At 35.5% G+C, this 18,069-nt stretch overlaps 1 pseudogene; it reads right to left on the reverse strand.

Annotated features, from left to right (window-relative positions):
• Positions 1 to 4,411: 4,411 nt before the first annotated feature.
• Positions 4,412 to 5,017, reverse strand: LOC149818858 (malate dehydrogenase, mitochondrial pseudogene; annotated as a pseudogene).
• Positions 5,018 to 18,069: the final 13,052 nt, after the last annotated feature.

Consider the following 18,069-nt stretch of genomic DNA (forward strand, 5'->3'; position numbering starts at 1 on the left):
TAGGATTATTGACATTTATTTCAGATAAGCATAAAGGTTTAAAATATAATATCTCCCATACATGGCCTACATGTCATGTTGGATTTTGCATGAAACATTTGATGAATTTTTTTTTGAAGAAATTTGGTTCACCACTCAGTTCACATTGGTAAAGTAAAGTTTGAGCAACTAGGAGAGAATAATGCACTTATTTTCTTCAAAAAATAGATGAACAAAATAAAGATGCATACAATTATATTGCCACTGATGTGAAACTAAAACATTGGGTTAATAGTTACTTTTCAGCAAAAAGATATGGTTGCTTAATGTCTAATATAGCTAAGAGCATCAATTCGTGGATTCTCACCATACATGACAAACCCTTAATTTTTCTTATTGAAAAGCTTTGTCTCATGATGATGAAACTTTTTGGAAAAAAATAAAGAATGTCGGGTAGCATGTGACAGGCATTGTGGTGTCAAAGGTAAAAGAGGAATTGAAGAAAAATGCACAACAAATGCATGAGAAAGTTATGCATTGCCTCTAACATTGATACGAAGATCACAATCAATCTCACAGTTACAATGTTGATCTTAAGAAGCACTTGTGTTCATGTGAAGAGTGATAGGTTAGAGGAATTCTTGTGAACATGTGATCATATGTATTTTGTATAAGGGCAACCTACCAGAGGATTACTACAACAAGTTTTGCACAATTAAATCATATTGAGCTACATATAATCAATATTCATTCTTTTCGATGGTAGATAATGTTTCACACATCATTTCAACTACTTTTAAAGTTGTTTATCCACCAAAAATGGTTTGTAAAACAGGGAGACCTAAGGTTAACAAACAAAGAACTAAACACAATGATGTTGTGCCATACAAGTATAGTGTATGTGGTGAGGTTCACCACAATAGCCAGAAGCATGAATAACAGTATATTAGAGTATGAATTGCTTTGCAAAATATAGAATTTATCGATTGTTGTTTAATGAATTGCTTCTTTGTGTGTATATCTAGTATTTTTTTAATGAATTACTTGAATGCCTTATGTCTTCTATGTATATCTTAGGTAGTCCACGATGTATAGCTATAGAGGTTATTGCGACAGAAAAAAACCAAATTACCATGAGTTTTAAAGAGCACAAAACAAATTATGGTGCATAAGGTATAATCAATATCCTGTGTCATGTGTGTATATTTGTCATACTATATGTGTATGTGATTATATACAATTTATTTTGTTATTAAAAATAAGTTAATGAGAAAGAAAAAGATGTATAGGAGAACACATAAGAGCCGAAAGAGTATGGATTTGGCAAAGAAACTTTGTTGGCAAGTGACATAAGTATTAGGATTGCACGTTCGTTTGTTTGTTCTTTTGTTACGTTTTCATGTAGACTAATTTGAATCTAACATAAATGTACATTACTGGATTTATACTATATAGCATCTAGCAAGATTTGTAGATAGACTCCAAGCGATCCATAATCATGATAGGGAAAAAACAACTTGTCGAAGACCCTTTACCTTAGCATGTATTTCTCTATGAGTCTGAAAAACAATGTTTATTGTATTTTTCTACTGATTATTAAAAACTAACTAGAAAATCTTGTTTGTTCACAGCTAATGGTCACAACTAAAGGGTAGTGAAGTGGGACAACTGACTGCTTGGAGAGCACGTTCATGTTGTATCATTTTCTTGAAGCTGACAATGTATCACTCACACAACTTTTCATACTTATAAAACTTAGATTTTCAGGTGCACAACAACCTTAAACAAGATTTATGTTGCAACTTAGGGAGGGGGCCGAGCCCCTCCTACGACTCCCGTAACACAGGGAGGGGGCTCAGCCCCTCCTTGATGAAAAAAACATAGGGAAGGGGTCGAGCCCCTCCCATGACTCCCGTAATAGAGGGAGGGGGCTCGACCGCTCCTTAACGAAAAAAACATAGGGAGGGGGTCGAGCCCCTCCCGTGACTCCCGTAACACAGGAGGAGGCTCGACCCCTCCATAACGAAAAAAACATAGGGAGGGAACCGAGCCCCTCTCGCGACTCCCATAACACAAGGAGGGGGATCAACCCCTCTTTGACGAAAAAAACATAGGGAGGGGGCTGAGCCCCTCCCACGACTCCCGTAACGGCCCCTCCCTGACAAAAAAAATATAGGGAGGGGGCCGAGCATCTCTCGCGACTCAATTACACAGGGAGGGGGCTCATCCCCTCCTTGACGAAAAAAACATAGGGAGGGGTCCGAGCCCCTCCTTGACAAAAAAAATATAAGGAGGGGGCTGAGTCCCTCCTGTGACTCCCGTAACAGAGGGAGGGGGCTCGACCCCTCCCCGACAAAAAATTTAATGGCCGACCTAAGCATCGGGTGTCGGCGAAGGGGGAGGTCGGCGGAAAGAGGCAGGGGAGTCGGGGGGTACCTGAGCATCGGGCGTCAGTGAAGGGGGAGGTTAGCGAAGGGGGAGCGTCGGGCGACGACCAAGGGGCGGCGGGACGGGGGGTGCGGGCGGCGGATCGGGGGGCCACAGAAGGCAGGCCGGGGGCGACATGGGGCGGGCCGGAGGGCGACAGGAGGCAGGTCGGGGGGCGATGGGAGGCATGCCAGGGGGCGATGGGAGGCAGGCCAGGGGGCGACGGGAGGCGGGCCGGGGGCGATGGAAGGCAGGTCAGGAGGCAATGGGAGGTGGGCAGGGGGGTGGCGGGAGGCGAGCCGGGGGTAGACGAGAGGCGGGCCAGAGGTAGACGGGAGGCAGGCCGAGGAAACACAACGAAAACGAAGCAGAAAAGAGAAAGAAAGGGGAAAAATTAAGGATTTACGGGAAAATTAGTGACGGATCCACGATTGCCAAATTCCGTCGCTAAGTTGTCGCTATTTGGTGATGACTTAGCGTCACAATAGTTTTGTCACTAAGTTGCAACGGATATGGCGACAAAATAAAATTCATCGCTCATCTGTTGCAACGTAGCGACAGATTATCGACAGAATATTTTTCATCGCTAAAATCGCAAATAAATGATATTTTAGCGACAAATATCTTTCTGTCGCTACACCATTGCCAATTTGTGATGGATTTTGTCCATCGCAAATGTCTGTCGCTAATTAACAATTTTCTTGTAGTGTTGAACTTTTGTTTCTATTAATGAATATTAAAAGTTATCATATATTTTTATTTAATTGTGTAATTGTGATTGTTTGAATTGTTATTGTTTGAGTGATTCCATTTGCATTGTTATTGTTTGAATTTTGTTAAATGTAATATTTGAATTGTTATTGTTTGAGTGATTCTATTTGCATTGCTATTATTTGAATTTTGTTGAATGTAATGTTTAAATTGTTATTGTTAAATTTTGTTGCATTGTTATTGTTTCATATGCAAATTCTGTAAAAAAAATTAAACTAATATAAAAATTTATTTTTTCAGGTTCAAGGCCTATAACGGTGACGTTCTTGTGTTGTTGTTATAGGTCTTAAACTCGTCATAGCCTATAACAACGACTATGAGGTCACTGTTATATGCTATCACGATGACTATGAGGTTGTTGTTATAGCATATAATAGCGACTTCATGCTTGCCGTTATAGGTTATAACATAATTTAATTCTCGTTGTTATCTCCTATAACACAACTATTAATGAGTCACCGTCGTTATAGGCTAAATCATTGCTATTGGGATGTATCTTTTAGCAACAACCTATAACTGTTGGTGTTAGTACTCAATAGAGGCGAAAACTAGATGGCCACTTTTTGTCACCGTTATAAGTCTATACGGCGACAAAAAGAGCAATAGTGGTGCCTTTCGTGGCCGCTACTTACCCTTATCCTTGTAGTGAAGTAATTGAAATGCATTCCCATAAAGTAGGTGGTTGAATAAAACAATCTAGACATGGACAGGTGAGGTAGCCTTTTCTAAATTACCCACTACATATTAACCTTTAGCATCATGTGAACATGTCCAAGTTCTTAGAACGTTATTATTGGTTGGTGTTAGTGGTTGTACTTCTGCAGGAGCACCAAGCAAATGTCTAGAAATGATAGGAGCTCATGCATCCCATCATCTGTTATATTATATGTGATTTTACAATTTTAATTATTTAATTAAACTATGAAATACAATAACAATCTTTTCCCTAATTGCCCAACAAAAGAACCAATTTTGTTTGTGTTATCTGGTTGCTTGATTCAAATATCCATGAACTCATTTTAAATCGGTTATAGAAGAGGGCAAATATTAGACTTAATTATTGTATACAACAAAGGTCATTTTTTGAGCAAGGATTTTAGATGATTCATACAATGGTCAGTGCTTAAAACGTAGTGAAAATTGGCGGTGCCTTCGCAATTACCCATTTATTCAAGAAAAAATGGGATAAGCTATGAAAAATCGCATTTTGGTAAGGAAATAAAGAACACAAAAATCAGATCAATGGGGTGATCATACAGAGACCACAAAAACTCACGTTTGGGTAGTATTTGGCGATCGCGGTGGTGAGGGACTTAACGATTTTGACATCGATGTTGAAGAGATCATCGCGTGTCATCCCGGGCTTGTGGGGGATGCTGACCGGGATGACGACCACATCAGAATCCTCCAATGCTTGCCCTAGCAGATCCTCACCCATGTACCCAATCACCTGAAACACATCTTTCTCCCAAAACGTAAGACACCAAAAAAAAAATGAGATCTGCAATCTTATCTCAGGAAACACCAAAAAGATCGTGAAGAAAGAAGAGTAGGGGGAAAGGGAAGAAGAGGCCGACGACCTGCACCCTGGAGTTGATGTGGCTGACATCAACAGCAACATCGGGGGTTCCGGTGATATCGTAGAGGGCAAGGCTAGAGACAAGGGGGTTGAGCTTCATGAGGAGGGTGAGCGGTTGCCCGATACCTCCCGCCACCCCAACACCACCACCTTCCGCTCGGGGGTGCTCCCCGAGGAGGACAAGCATCGATGTTGAGTGAAGGAGGAGGAGGGCGACCTCCTCAGAGCCATCCTGACAGATCGGACAATCGCACCCTTCATCTTTTTCCTTTCACTGCAGAAACCTACACGCCGAGAGAAAATAAGAAAGTGAGTAAGGTTTTTTATTGAAAAGTAGAATTTCGCGCTCTAGATGGGTTGGTTTAAATAAAAAAGTAGCGACAGAATTAGCGACAAAAAAAATCCATCGCTATTATGCCGCTAATTAGCGATGGATTCGTGATGAAAAATTGTTGTCGCTCATCCATCGCTAAGTTGCGATAGAGTTTGCGCCAGAAGTTTTCTGTCGCAAAGTTCCATCGCTAATTAACATTTTTCTTGTATTGAGATTTAGGGACGGAAAACTTTATGTCGCTAAGTTGTGACTGAGTTTGAGACATAATTTTTCCATCGTGAATTCCGCAAATATTTCAAATGTTAGCGACAGATAGTTTTCTTCCGCTAATCTGTCACAATTTTACGACCAAAAAAATCCATCACAAATTTTTGTCGCTAATTAGCATTTTTCTTGTAGTGCTACGAAATGAGGAAGTTTGCATAATTGTCAATTTTCGCAAATACATTATGTGGTCTTCTTCTTTCCTTCTGCATAAAATAATTGTGACACTTGATATTCTACATAAAATATTTGCAAAAGTCAAAAAATATTTGTGTCATTATCATCACAAATATTTATTAATTTACGCAATTATTTTATGTGACATGTCTCATATTTGCAAAAAATAGTTGTGAAAGTTGATATTATTCATAAAACAATTACAAAAACTGACAAATATTTACGATAATGACATAAATATTTGTCAACTTTCATAAATATTTTATGTAGAATATTAATTTTTGCAACTACTTATCGTAAATATTTTAAAATTTTTGCAATTATTTCATGCGAAAGGAAGAAGATCGCATAATATATTTGCAAAAATGAATTATTTTATGTGGCATGTCTCATATTTGCATAAAATGGTTGCAAAACTTGATATTTCGCATAAAATATTTGTGAAACTTGATATTATGCATAAAATAGTCATAAAAATTGATAAATTATGCAAACTTCCTCATTTTAGTAAATATTTGCATAAAATCCATAAAAACTGAACATGCTCGCATATATATTCATCCATACAAGTGTGTGTCTGTATGTACAAACCATATAAATTGAATCTAAACACTAAAAACAATAACAAAAGAACAACAATTGTGTCAACAACTCATATGTGTGTATGCATTTCCATTCTTAATGTCTAGATCTTAATGTTTGAATTTTACAATACAATTTTACATAGACCAAAATTTTGTCACATGAAGTCAATGTTGTGGATGTTGTCAATGGTGTGATCGTAGCTCCTTGATAACCTTATTTGTGTTCTTGAGAAGGTCAGGTTGACTTCGTATCATATCCTTTAGCATACATATTTTTTCAAGTGCAAGAGCCAAGTCTGCTTTAAGTTTACTTAAGGTCCTCTGCTTTGTCCCAACTTTCTCCTTCTTTTGAAAGACCCTCTTTGCGGAGAGAGAATATGCAATCTACTGGGCAGCTACAAAATCATCATTGGTCGCACGTACCATGGATAACAAGTTAATGTCTTTGCCACCCTCGTGCCAGTATTGAGGTTCAGAGAAGAATACCGTGGCGTAATCCTTCGTCTGATCCTTCATAAAAAGTGACAAAAATTTACTAACTGCGTGAGGGTGACTGGGTGGTTACTGAACAAACCCAAACTATCAGACAACTCACTGGCCATTTGGCACTCAACTTTATTAATGTTGTGCAACTAAATGTCCTTCCTCGTGATGTTTATCGCTCTCACAAGCACATCAGCATTCTCCTCCTCCTCCTTCATGCCTTCATAGGGGTACGAGTTTACCTGCATTTCCTTGTTGATTAGGCCTACTGACATACATTTATAAAAAAATAGAAAATATCAACAACAATACTTATGTCTGCCCTGGTCAGCTTGCGAAGCGATGCAGCGCATTCGACACGTGACATGTGAGGACCCACCAATCTTCGATCATGACCCTCTTTGAAGCAAGGTTGACTGCATATTACGGCACGTGTAAATTCATTGACAAAGTCATGCATTTGGGGTCTTTCAATAGATATATGCTCTCATATCTAAACTTACAAGGATTAATACACAATATGTATCTATAAATCAAAACTTTAGGATTAATACATAGCATGAAAGTACAATGTTAAATAATGTATAAGTATAACTCAAAAGTTTAGATACAATAAAGGAATAAATACCTCCAACAATATCAACATCCTGACAATATTTTTTCTTCTACTCCTCGTACTACTCAAATTTGCATACAAGTATGCAAGTGAGGTTGCTCTTCATGTATATTGATCGATGCAAGCCAGGTCCACCAACAGTTCAATGTATGATGCATGAATCGACTTTCCACCAGTGTCTATTAATAAGCATGAGCCAAAGAAGTATAGTAAGAATGGTCTCACCGGCTTGTCCACCCTACTACCCTCAATATCTCGAACACACGGTAGTTTTTTCCTCATCCTCCTCACCCTACTGGGGTCATAATATCTTCTTATCCATAAAAATGTGATCTTTTCGCCTTCGAAAGCATCACCATTTGCTTGCAAGTAAATATCACACAAGTGTTTGAAATCTCTCCATCATTGTCCACTCACTAGCTCCCCTTGGCACTTTATTCTGGTGATTTGTGTCACATCCTCCAATGTAATGGTCATCTCAAGATCTCTGAATTAAAATGTATTGGTTAGTGGATTCTAAAACTGCATAAATGACCTCTAAGAGGAGTGACTAATATTCTATGGTGTGATCTTCAAGAATTTTTGAAAATGAATTTGCACCAATAACTATGTTGCTTCCTCCGTTAGTGTTACAAACCATTGGTGTGCTTGGTTCCAGTAGAACTCGTGCATGTAGGATATTGGTTCTTATGAATCAATTGGTTGTGGATCCTATAATCAAAATTAATTTTACTGAAATTATTCAAAAAAAATAGATGAATTACACACATGTATTTTTATATGTATTTTTATATGTTATTTATATATATATAATCAATAATTGAATGTAAAATTGACAATGATTATAAATTAACAAATCAACAAAATATCTGTTCATGAGCACTGGACCATCTTCCCCACCGCAACCTCTTCCTTAGAGTTTGCACTTTCTCCTCTGTGACATCAACTTCGGACTCCTGATTAAAGTATATAACAAAGAATATCACCAGGTGTGGTGGTTATTTTCAAAAAAACAAGTTTAATAGAGGAGTGACCCCAACAAAATCAACCTAAAGACCTTGAAGAGAAGTCACCACCTTTTCCTCTTCCTCTCCAACCCATGACACTGCTTCCAAGAACTCTAGGCATGACTGAAGACCTGCACGAAAGCCAAGGGACTATGAGACCTACATGGTAGCCATTTCTCGGAGTGACCAATAAAATATAGAGAAAAATCCTAATAGCACAAAGAGTGATAAGCAAGCCAAAAAATTTAACAGTGAAATATAACTTTCTAAGCCAAACATATGTTAAACAAGAAAATCGACAACTCATAACATTCATAGGACAAGAAAATCTACAGCTCATAACGTTCTAAGATTTTTACAACTCAGATTTGTAATTTTATGTTAAACAAACATGGTAACACAAAAGGATATGATCAATTGATACCAAAAAAAAGACCAATTGATCATATCTCAGCAAGGTGGTTCATACCTAAAAAAACCAATTGATCTATAAAGGTGAATCATAGCATCATTAAAAAAATAAAAATAAAGAAATTCAGACTCGAAATTCAGCATCCAATAAAGTAATTCAGACTCGGCAAGCACCAATCAAGAAAAAATTAAATCGTTTACTCGTCTAGCCACACTTGAATCCAACAAGACAAAGAAAACCCTTAAAAAAATAGTCAGGGACCCAAAACCCCCCTTACCTTGAGAGCGTTCACAAGTCCCACCCGATCCTTGGCAGTCAGATCTACACAACACGAAACAAAAAAAAAAATTAATGTTCTACAGAGAGAGAGGCCAGACCTCTGTACGCATCAGATTTGGAGGTTGAGGGTGCAATACGGATTGGTGGAACATGTAATTCTGGCGAGGCTCCCACGGCCGTAGGAGGATCTCAGAGGGCTGTAGAAGGAGAGGTGTGCAGAGAGAGAGAGAGAGAGAGAGAGAGAGGCGTAGGTGGGGAATGAGAGGAGAGGAAGAGCGGAAACACACACCAGCGCGGGTTGTGCTCTGCTCCTCTGGCGGTACTCGTCTCAGGGGTGAAGAACGGACTGTATCTCGATGACAGTGGGAAAAGGGAGAGAGAGAAAGAGAGGGAAAATGAGTTTTAGGTTTTTAAATAATAACGATGTTGGCCATTGGATCTAACTTGAGTGTGTTTTCATTAAGCACTCAACGATTAAACTGTTACTAGTCTCTCTCTATATATAGATATTTAAACTGGAATATGTAAACAAAAAAAGTACGTAAACTAATATGAAGCGAGTTTTTTAGAAGGTTTTTTATAAATCTAACCTTGCAGATGCATTGGACGTGGTCGACTATTGGATCATTGCAATCAGATTAAGAAATGTGATTGTGTATGCTTGAATATTTACAAAAATTTTGAGTCATTAATTTCAAGCCTTAAAAGGTCCTTCTCATACATCATAATCGGATGATCTAAGTCTGTTTCTATAAAATCAAACATCTAAATCGCATCTATAAGATAAAATTTTAGAAAAAAAAAACTATGAAAATCCTGATGCATACCAATTTACATATTTTGCTGGTTTATATATCGATATAAGAAAACTAGAATATGTTTACCAACCAAATATGTTTGTTGGTATGAATCGAGATTTTCATAGGTTTTTTTGTAAATCTAACCTCTGTTGAATCATGTAATCGGATCAAGAAATGTGATTTTTTATGCTTGAATATTTATGAAAATTCTAAGTCATTGATTTTCAACCCTTAAACATCCTTCTTATACATCATAATTGGATGATCCAAACTAAGTATCTAGATCATATCCCTATGATAAAAAATTTGAAAAAAAAAACAAAAAAATATGAAAATCTTAGCTCATATTGTAAACATATTTTAGTTACCATATATATATATATATATATGTTTGTCAATTCACTTTCAAAACTTACTCCAATTTGGTCAAGGTGGCAGCATTTCACAATCAGCTTGATTTTTAGGTTGTTTCTCCTGACGCCGTGTCAGTTCTCCTAAATTAAGTCGAATCACCACGCCTAAAAGAGCTCAGATGAAGAGTTAGAACAGTTGTAATGAAACTTAATATGGATTATGATGTCCCTTCCTATGCGAACTGGAGAAGAAAATCGCCGAGTAATTGAACGTAATCGGCCATGAATTGTCAGACAGACTGATGGGCTCTGAGCATCTGCAGTGCATGGTTGCTGTCGTACAGAAAGGGCAGATCCAAGATAACGATGTAGAAAAGGAAATCTCTCTCTCTCGTGGAGGTATGCCAGCAGAGTTGCATACGAAGACAAACATGACAGCCTCCCTACTGGATCAGTGTCTTTAATGGACTTTCTCTCTCTCTTCTTAATTGGTTTTCCTTTCTGCTTTCTGCTTTTATTTTTCGGTATTCGTGTTGGTTTTTGTTTGCTGCTTCCTGCAATTTGCTCGCTGATGATGCCTTGATTGAGGAAGTTTCTTCCCATAAAAAAAAAAGAAACTTGCTTGTAAACTCAAAAAATACAGCTTATTATGGACAAATGGCAGCATGATATGGTGGAACTTGAGCTTTGAATTCTGATATAGGACAACATATCAAAACCCTTCTTAAATTATGAGAACGGAGATTTTATGCACTGAACCATTGTCCAAGTGTCAAAATCCCCAAAGTTATAATGGTTCTAGCAATACTGTCTATTAATCTTAAAAGATTTTCTTCTAATTCCACTAACATAGAAGAAACCTCTTTATTACAAATAAACTGTGTGGATGGAAAGAAACAATAGAATTTTTAGAGGAACACAAACATCCATCCTTGGCATGCTACAAAGCATTAGATGCCTACTAAAGAGAGACTATTGATCAAATGTCATGAAGCTGACATTAATTGGGTTGGCGAAAAAAGAATCGGACGGTCAATGGTGACTGATCATTAGCTCTTGTATTATCTAATTTTTGTATTGTCTTTCTGTTTTCTTTTTCTGATGTGTCATTTTGATTGTCATGGCTGCTGTATTTGGAATTTGGTGACTACTCGTTACCTGTTCCACTTTACACCCATAAAAAACTAAATATATTATCTTTTCTTTAAGAAAAACAAATTTTATTGATCTTTTTTTTTGGGTAATCAATTTTTTGATCTCATTAGGTAAACTTTTTCTTAAACGTACCGCAGGCTGACACGTGTCAATACACCAGCATGTTGTTGGCCATTCACACCCTTACTGTTGGCATCTTTATACTAGCTTGGAGTCTCACAACGTTCAGACTAACCATCAATTCAGATCATTTGTAGACCCCTACTGGCAATTTGGCATCATTGGTATTGCAGCTTTACAAACAACAGAGCTTTTCAGAACCAGAATTAAATTCTTCATTGATCACCTATTGAGTCAGTTAACCAAACCAATACTCACTTGTCCAAAAGTTATGGACCTTCCTTTTCTTTGAACTTCTCCATACAGATGGCAGCAAGGATGCATGCTCCAATAATCAATGTTCGATTGAGACACATCCTGCTTGCAGTGGGTCAGATTAAAAATTCAAATAAGCTCAGAATCATATGCGCAGGCTAGTATTCCAAATAAAGGTCCAAGCTCAATATGGATATATGTTTACATTGTAATTATCAGTCACAAATCACGCTCCTGACAAAAGCTCTGCAAAAGAAAATCTCACGAAATTTTCAAAAGTATGGTTGGTTAAAACCACTTTGAAAAGATTGTGTACCAAAATGTAAAATATATAACAAATTATATGATAAACATATGAATAATAAAATTTTCACAAAAAACATTTTAACGTGATATTAATGCTTTAAAAACACTGTTTTCAAAATTGATAAATTTTTTAGAATATCATATTAATGGTTATTGAAAACATCGTCTTGAATTCAAGATATTTTCAAAAATATCGGCAATATGTGTGGCTATGGTTATAACATTATGTTTGATTCACATATAAATGGAAAACTCCTACTAATACTACAACCATTACAATGGGCACCATTTGGCCCAACCCCTCGATAACTCCAAGCTTAAGCATGGCAGGAGAAAAGAACATTAGGTTTGACAGGTGACCTTCCTTCTAAGTGAGCTTTCAGATTGCACCCCACATCTCACCAACTTCCCAAAGAAAGAATGAACGAAGGAAAAGAAAAAGAAAGAACTTGAGGTTTCACCTCTATCAATCTACCACTATACAACTATGATATCACAGGTGTCATCTCCATATATATTTTTTGAGAGAAACGTTATTGTTTCTCCTCTTCCCCTTGGCTTATTAAGAGCGTAGTTGTCATAGTTTGTACATATCTCAGACATGATGACTCTGGTTATCTGATTTCCAACAGAGAAAGAAGCATGATGAAATAAAGTAAAAGTTTTGTCTTTGTCACATCGAGGTGAGAAAAGGAGTGTAAGTCCTTTTATTTTCCCTTTTATTTTCACAGCCACTAAAGAGAATGGTCCCAGCAGCAGCAATACCTCTGTCCTAAACTGCTGATGTTACAGTTACCGCCAACAAACACTCTAATTAGGCAGACCCCCACCAGATATTATTCAATGTACCACTGGGTTTTGAACCTGCAACGTTCCACCACAAGGAGACCCTGACAACTCCTACCAACCACATTGGCAAGACATTTAAAACGGCAAATATCACCATCCTTTTTCTCATGAGAAATTGAAACAATTTTATTTGTTTGAGTTTTTTTGCAAAATTTTAAAAATAAAAACCAAGTTTAAAAAAGAAAATTAAAAGTAAATTTCTGGGGATATTTATATTTTTATCAATCGGCTACTGGGTAGGCAATTTCTCGCTTTAAAAAAATTGCCAATATTTGTCAGTGCGATTAAAACTCCCCTTGGTCTCAAAAAAAGGGAGAATAAAAAAACAGTGGAATGATCTAAATAAGGAGAGATTTATACACAAAAAATATGCAATGCTAGAGGAAGCAAGAACATATTTCGTATTTTGTTTGGAATTAATATTTATTTTCGTTACAGGGTGGTCGATGGAGTAGATGGTCATAAAGATAAATGGTAAATGAATTCGTCCCATGTGGGCCGTGGGCGTAAATGATAGAGAGTCTGAGAGCACTTTCTGCATGCATGTAAAGTCTCTTTATATCGTTATTGCATGCTGCTGCTGTAAATGCTTTAGCATCTCAGGCTTCCATCCACGCTTTTTGCCTCTCTCTCTCTCTCTCTCTCGTGAATATATATATATATATATTCACGAAGAGTGTACATTTTTTGGATAGAGGTATCGATAACCATCTCTCTCTTTCTCTGCGCCATCATGACTATGATATATTGGAAACATTCCAACGTATCCATCTCCCGGATTATGTCATTCCGTATCATGTAGGATTTGACAATTTCTGTATGACAATATCCACACAAATCTGAACCATTTACATTCCAGTTAGAATGTAGAGCATAGATAATTAGGCAGTGATACAATGACATGACATATGGTCTTTTATAGTCAGCCAAGCCTTATGGCCATATGTGCACTGTCAAGAATGGTAAGGTGGATTCATTTGGAGAAAATGTCATTATTGGAATGCAGCATCAGAACTTTTTTTTTCCTTTTTAGAAATTTTCAAAATCATACCTAAATTTTGGGCGTTAATCAAGCCACACCTGAGTTCTCAATGTTGTTAAAAATACACAACTTTTTTATGGTTAATAAAAAGACCTAGGGTTTACGTTTGTCAAAGTTGTTGTTAAATGTGTGATGTAATTGGCAAAAAGCTAGGTAAGTTCTTCATTATTGCCAAAAATTTTAGCTTTGTTTTGGAAAAAAAATTGTTTGAGGATAAATCAGTAACTTTATCCTATTTACTCAACTTGGGTAGTGATAACCCAAGTTGAATTGACAGAAGTGTATTTTTGGTTGAGGGAACATAAATTTAAGTGCACTTTTAACAATATATATATATATATAGCTTAGATGTGTTGTTTATTAATACCAAAAATTTTCCTTCTTTTTTTTTTTTGACAATTAAGGTTGCTTTGGGTGTTTCATTACGAGCCAAGAGGTGCCACAGACAGTACCTTTGTTTTGTTGCCCGTGAAATAAAACCCCACGGAGTACAGCTCCTACCCCGGGTATCGAACCCTTGATGTCCTTCAACCTGAACATTTTAAACCGACCCATCTAGCCAGATGTATGGAGTTTTGGGGTAGCAGCAGAATTTATGGGACAATTTTTCAAGATGATTTTGTAAACGATAATTTATTGGAATCATGCAACCGTCTTTCATTATCTCTGTCTTCTTACTATCTAAAAGGTAAACACTTGAATTACATAGCAATTGATGAAGCACAATCCTGGAAGCTGGAACATCTTTCCCACAAAATGTTACCAGAACTCAAGCTAGAAATGTTCCACTAAAAAGAGTAAATGAATTCTACGAGCCAAAAGAAGGCAATGGAATAATGCCACCGAAGTCATGATATATCTCAAATTGGAAATTACCTTTATGTCCAAAATGATGCATTTTCCAAAATACCTTATAATTTTCAAAATTCTCTTGTAAATATTTGAAAGTAAAAAAACTGTTTGCATACACGAAATTTCCTCTCAAATATGCGCCCAAGTATTGCATCCAAGATCTATGACAGACTTTGCCACTATTTTCAACCTAGAAAATGAAGGATTTTAGGAAAACACAAAAAAGAACAAAAAAACTAAGCAAAAATACATTTCCAACGATACCTTATTCGTTGAAAAACGATGAATAAACACTGAGATACAGTCTGGACAATATTTCTAAAATAAGAGATGAACACAGTTGCGCCTATCTTGATTATTTTATACTATTTTCTAGCCACTTACATCAAAAATCTAAAAAATAATAAAAATGACAAAGATAAATCAGGGCGTTAATAACATAATCATATTTATCTAATGAGCAATTGGAAGGAAACATCCTCGAAAAGATAGACTATTTGATTGTTCCTGTATGCATAACATATTTTTGTTTCGGTCTTAGAACTCAAAAACGGAACACTAGAGGGGTTTTCGATTCTGACTCAAAACAATAAAATTATGTCTCTGTCTCAGTTTTCTAACGACTTTAAAAATGCAAGTTTTTGATGTCGGATTGGAGAGATATAGATTTAAGAATATAGACTGTTTTGTAGAAAATATACAAATCTATGAATTTATATATATATATATATATATATATATATATATATATATATATGAATTTTCTCATATACATGCAAAGTTTCTCTTATATATATAGATTTCATCTTAAACATGTAACTTTTCTCGTATATATGCAAATTTTCTCCTAAATATATATGAATTTCTTCCTATATGTGCTGATTTTCTCCTAAATATATCTAAATTTCCTCTTATATATGCTAGTGTTGTTAAGTACCTATGCTTCTAGGCGTGAGGCGCACGCCAAATGCACAAGTCTGGCCTTCATTCCTCAAGGCGCAGTGATGGGGTGCAAGTGTAGTTGATACCCACACTTTAAATGGTGAGGCGCACACCTCACTCCAAGATGCGCCTTAGGGTGAGAAGCGTGAGCTTCTATGCCAGCTAAAAAATTGCAGGTTATAATATATTACTTAACAGGTTATAAGTTATTTAATACATGTCAGGTTATAGATAACAGGTTATATTAAATGTATAGTTACCTATTTGAATCGATAAAAATATTATTATAAAATTAGAAGGCTTAAAAAAATTTCTTAGAAACGATTGTGTTTGCCTTTGCTTTTTCATCTTCCTCTTGTTAGGTTTTGGTTTTCGTGGAGAGTCAGTGATCCAAGAAACGTTGGAGCATTAATCTGCTGCAAGAGATTTGCTGCTATCGGCAAGTCTCTCTCTCTCTCTCCTACAAGAGGTTTTGTTGATGCTGTCATGTTTGAAGTTCGTTATATTATTAAAGTTTGTTTCTTTTTATTTTGCATAATTTTTGTATATATCATATATTTAGTGCTGTCAAGTTTAGGAAGCTATTGAGGGTTTTTTTCCCTGGCTTTTTGATGTGCAAGCTGGGTGATAACGTCTGTAGGTTTCAAATCTGACACCTACTTATGATACTGTGACTAACCATCCAGCTAGCTTATGGAACACAATATTACGCAAGCATGAAGTATGTGTATGCATGTGAACTCATACTTTTCTCGTTGATTATCAAGTTTCAATGTTTAGCTCTAAGAAAGAGATTCTTGCTGTTACTCTCATGGTCCTAGTTGAATGCAAAGCGGCATGAGTCTATGTTAGTACTTTTCTTAGCAACTTTCTGTAAATTTGCTGCTATCTTTCATGTGGTGACAGCCACCGTTTCATACCTTCAGCAATCGGGCTCTGAGAAACCCTAGAACCCTAGTATTATGCATCAAGGCCTTAAGCCCAACCCATTGCATGGTACAATTTCTTTGATTGTTATTCATGTAAGCTATCTGTCATTGCCTTGTATTTTTTTTAAATGTTAATCTATTACTCTGATAATGTGCAATAGAATGGCCAAACAATTATATGTTGTGTTTGAATGTACTTTGTGTTTGTGTGTGAATGCGATCCTTTTTTACATAAAAAAATTATATGTTCTCATAGGTCATTGTTGGTAAAATACATAATTTCTTATTTTTTTAGTTTATTATATAGTTGCATGTTTTCTTATCTTGAAATCACACAAACAAGATCGTGAGGGACAAGAATATGGGTATGCATATAAGAAAATGAATAATACGAGTTAATTATAGGAAAGTAATATTTATTTTATATTGTTGTTTATTAGTAGTTCTTATTTAAAATTTTTATTATTTTATTAATATTATATATTTTATTATTTTGATCATAAAGCTTACGCTTCAACGCCTCGCTTCATAACGGGCTCAACGTCTCACTTCACCTTATCACATTTAACAACCTTGATATATGCAGATTTTCTTCTAAATATATGAATATGAAAATTTTCTTATATATATATATATATATATATATATATATATATATATATATATATATATATATATATATATATATATATATATATATGAATTTTCTCCTAAACATATGAATTTCCTCATATATATGTGGATTTTCTTCTAAATATATGTGAAGTTTCTTATATATATATATATATATATATATATATATATATATATATATATATATATATATATATATATATGTGCAGATTTCCTTATAAACATGAAAATTTTCTTATATATATGCAGATTTTCTCCTATATATATAAAATTTCTCCTATATATGTGGATTTTTTCTTAAAATATAAAAATATACAAATTTTCTCATATATATATATATGGGTTTTTTTCTAAACATGTGAATTTCCTTCTAAATATATATATAAAGTTTCTTATATATATGTGGCCCACATATATATGAGGAACTTCACATGTATTTAGAAGAAAATTCACATGTTTAAAAGGAAATCCACGTATATATGAGGAAATTCATATGTTTATGAGAAAATCAACATATATAAGAGAAAATCCACACATATGAGGAAATTAATATATTCACATGTTTTTTAAAAAATAGTTTTTGTTCTCAAATTCGATGTCGAAAACCTACATTTTTATAGATTTTTGAAAGCTGAGACACATACCTATAATTTTACTATTTTGAGACCGAACCGAAAACCCCTATAGAATTTTTATTTTTTTAGTTCTAAGACTAAAACAAAAATATGTTTTGCATACAGAAATAATCGAACAGTCTATCTTTCAGAGGATGTTTCTTCCCAACCACTCATCAGATCAAGGTGATGTTGGAAAGCTAACATTCCGATCTATCTTTGTCTTTTTTATTATGTTTTCATATTTATGACGTAGGTGGCCAAAAAATAATATAGAATAATCAGGATATGTGCAATAATGTTTGTT

Source organism: Nuphar pumila, chromosome 13, assembly GCF_984573655.1.
Source record: "Nuphar pumila chromosome 13, dmNupPumi1.hap1.1, whole genome shotgun sequence".
Lineage (NCBI taxonomy): Eukaryota > Viridiplantae > Streptophyta > Magnoliopsida > Nymphaeales > Nymphaeaceae > Nuphar > Nuphar pumila.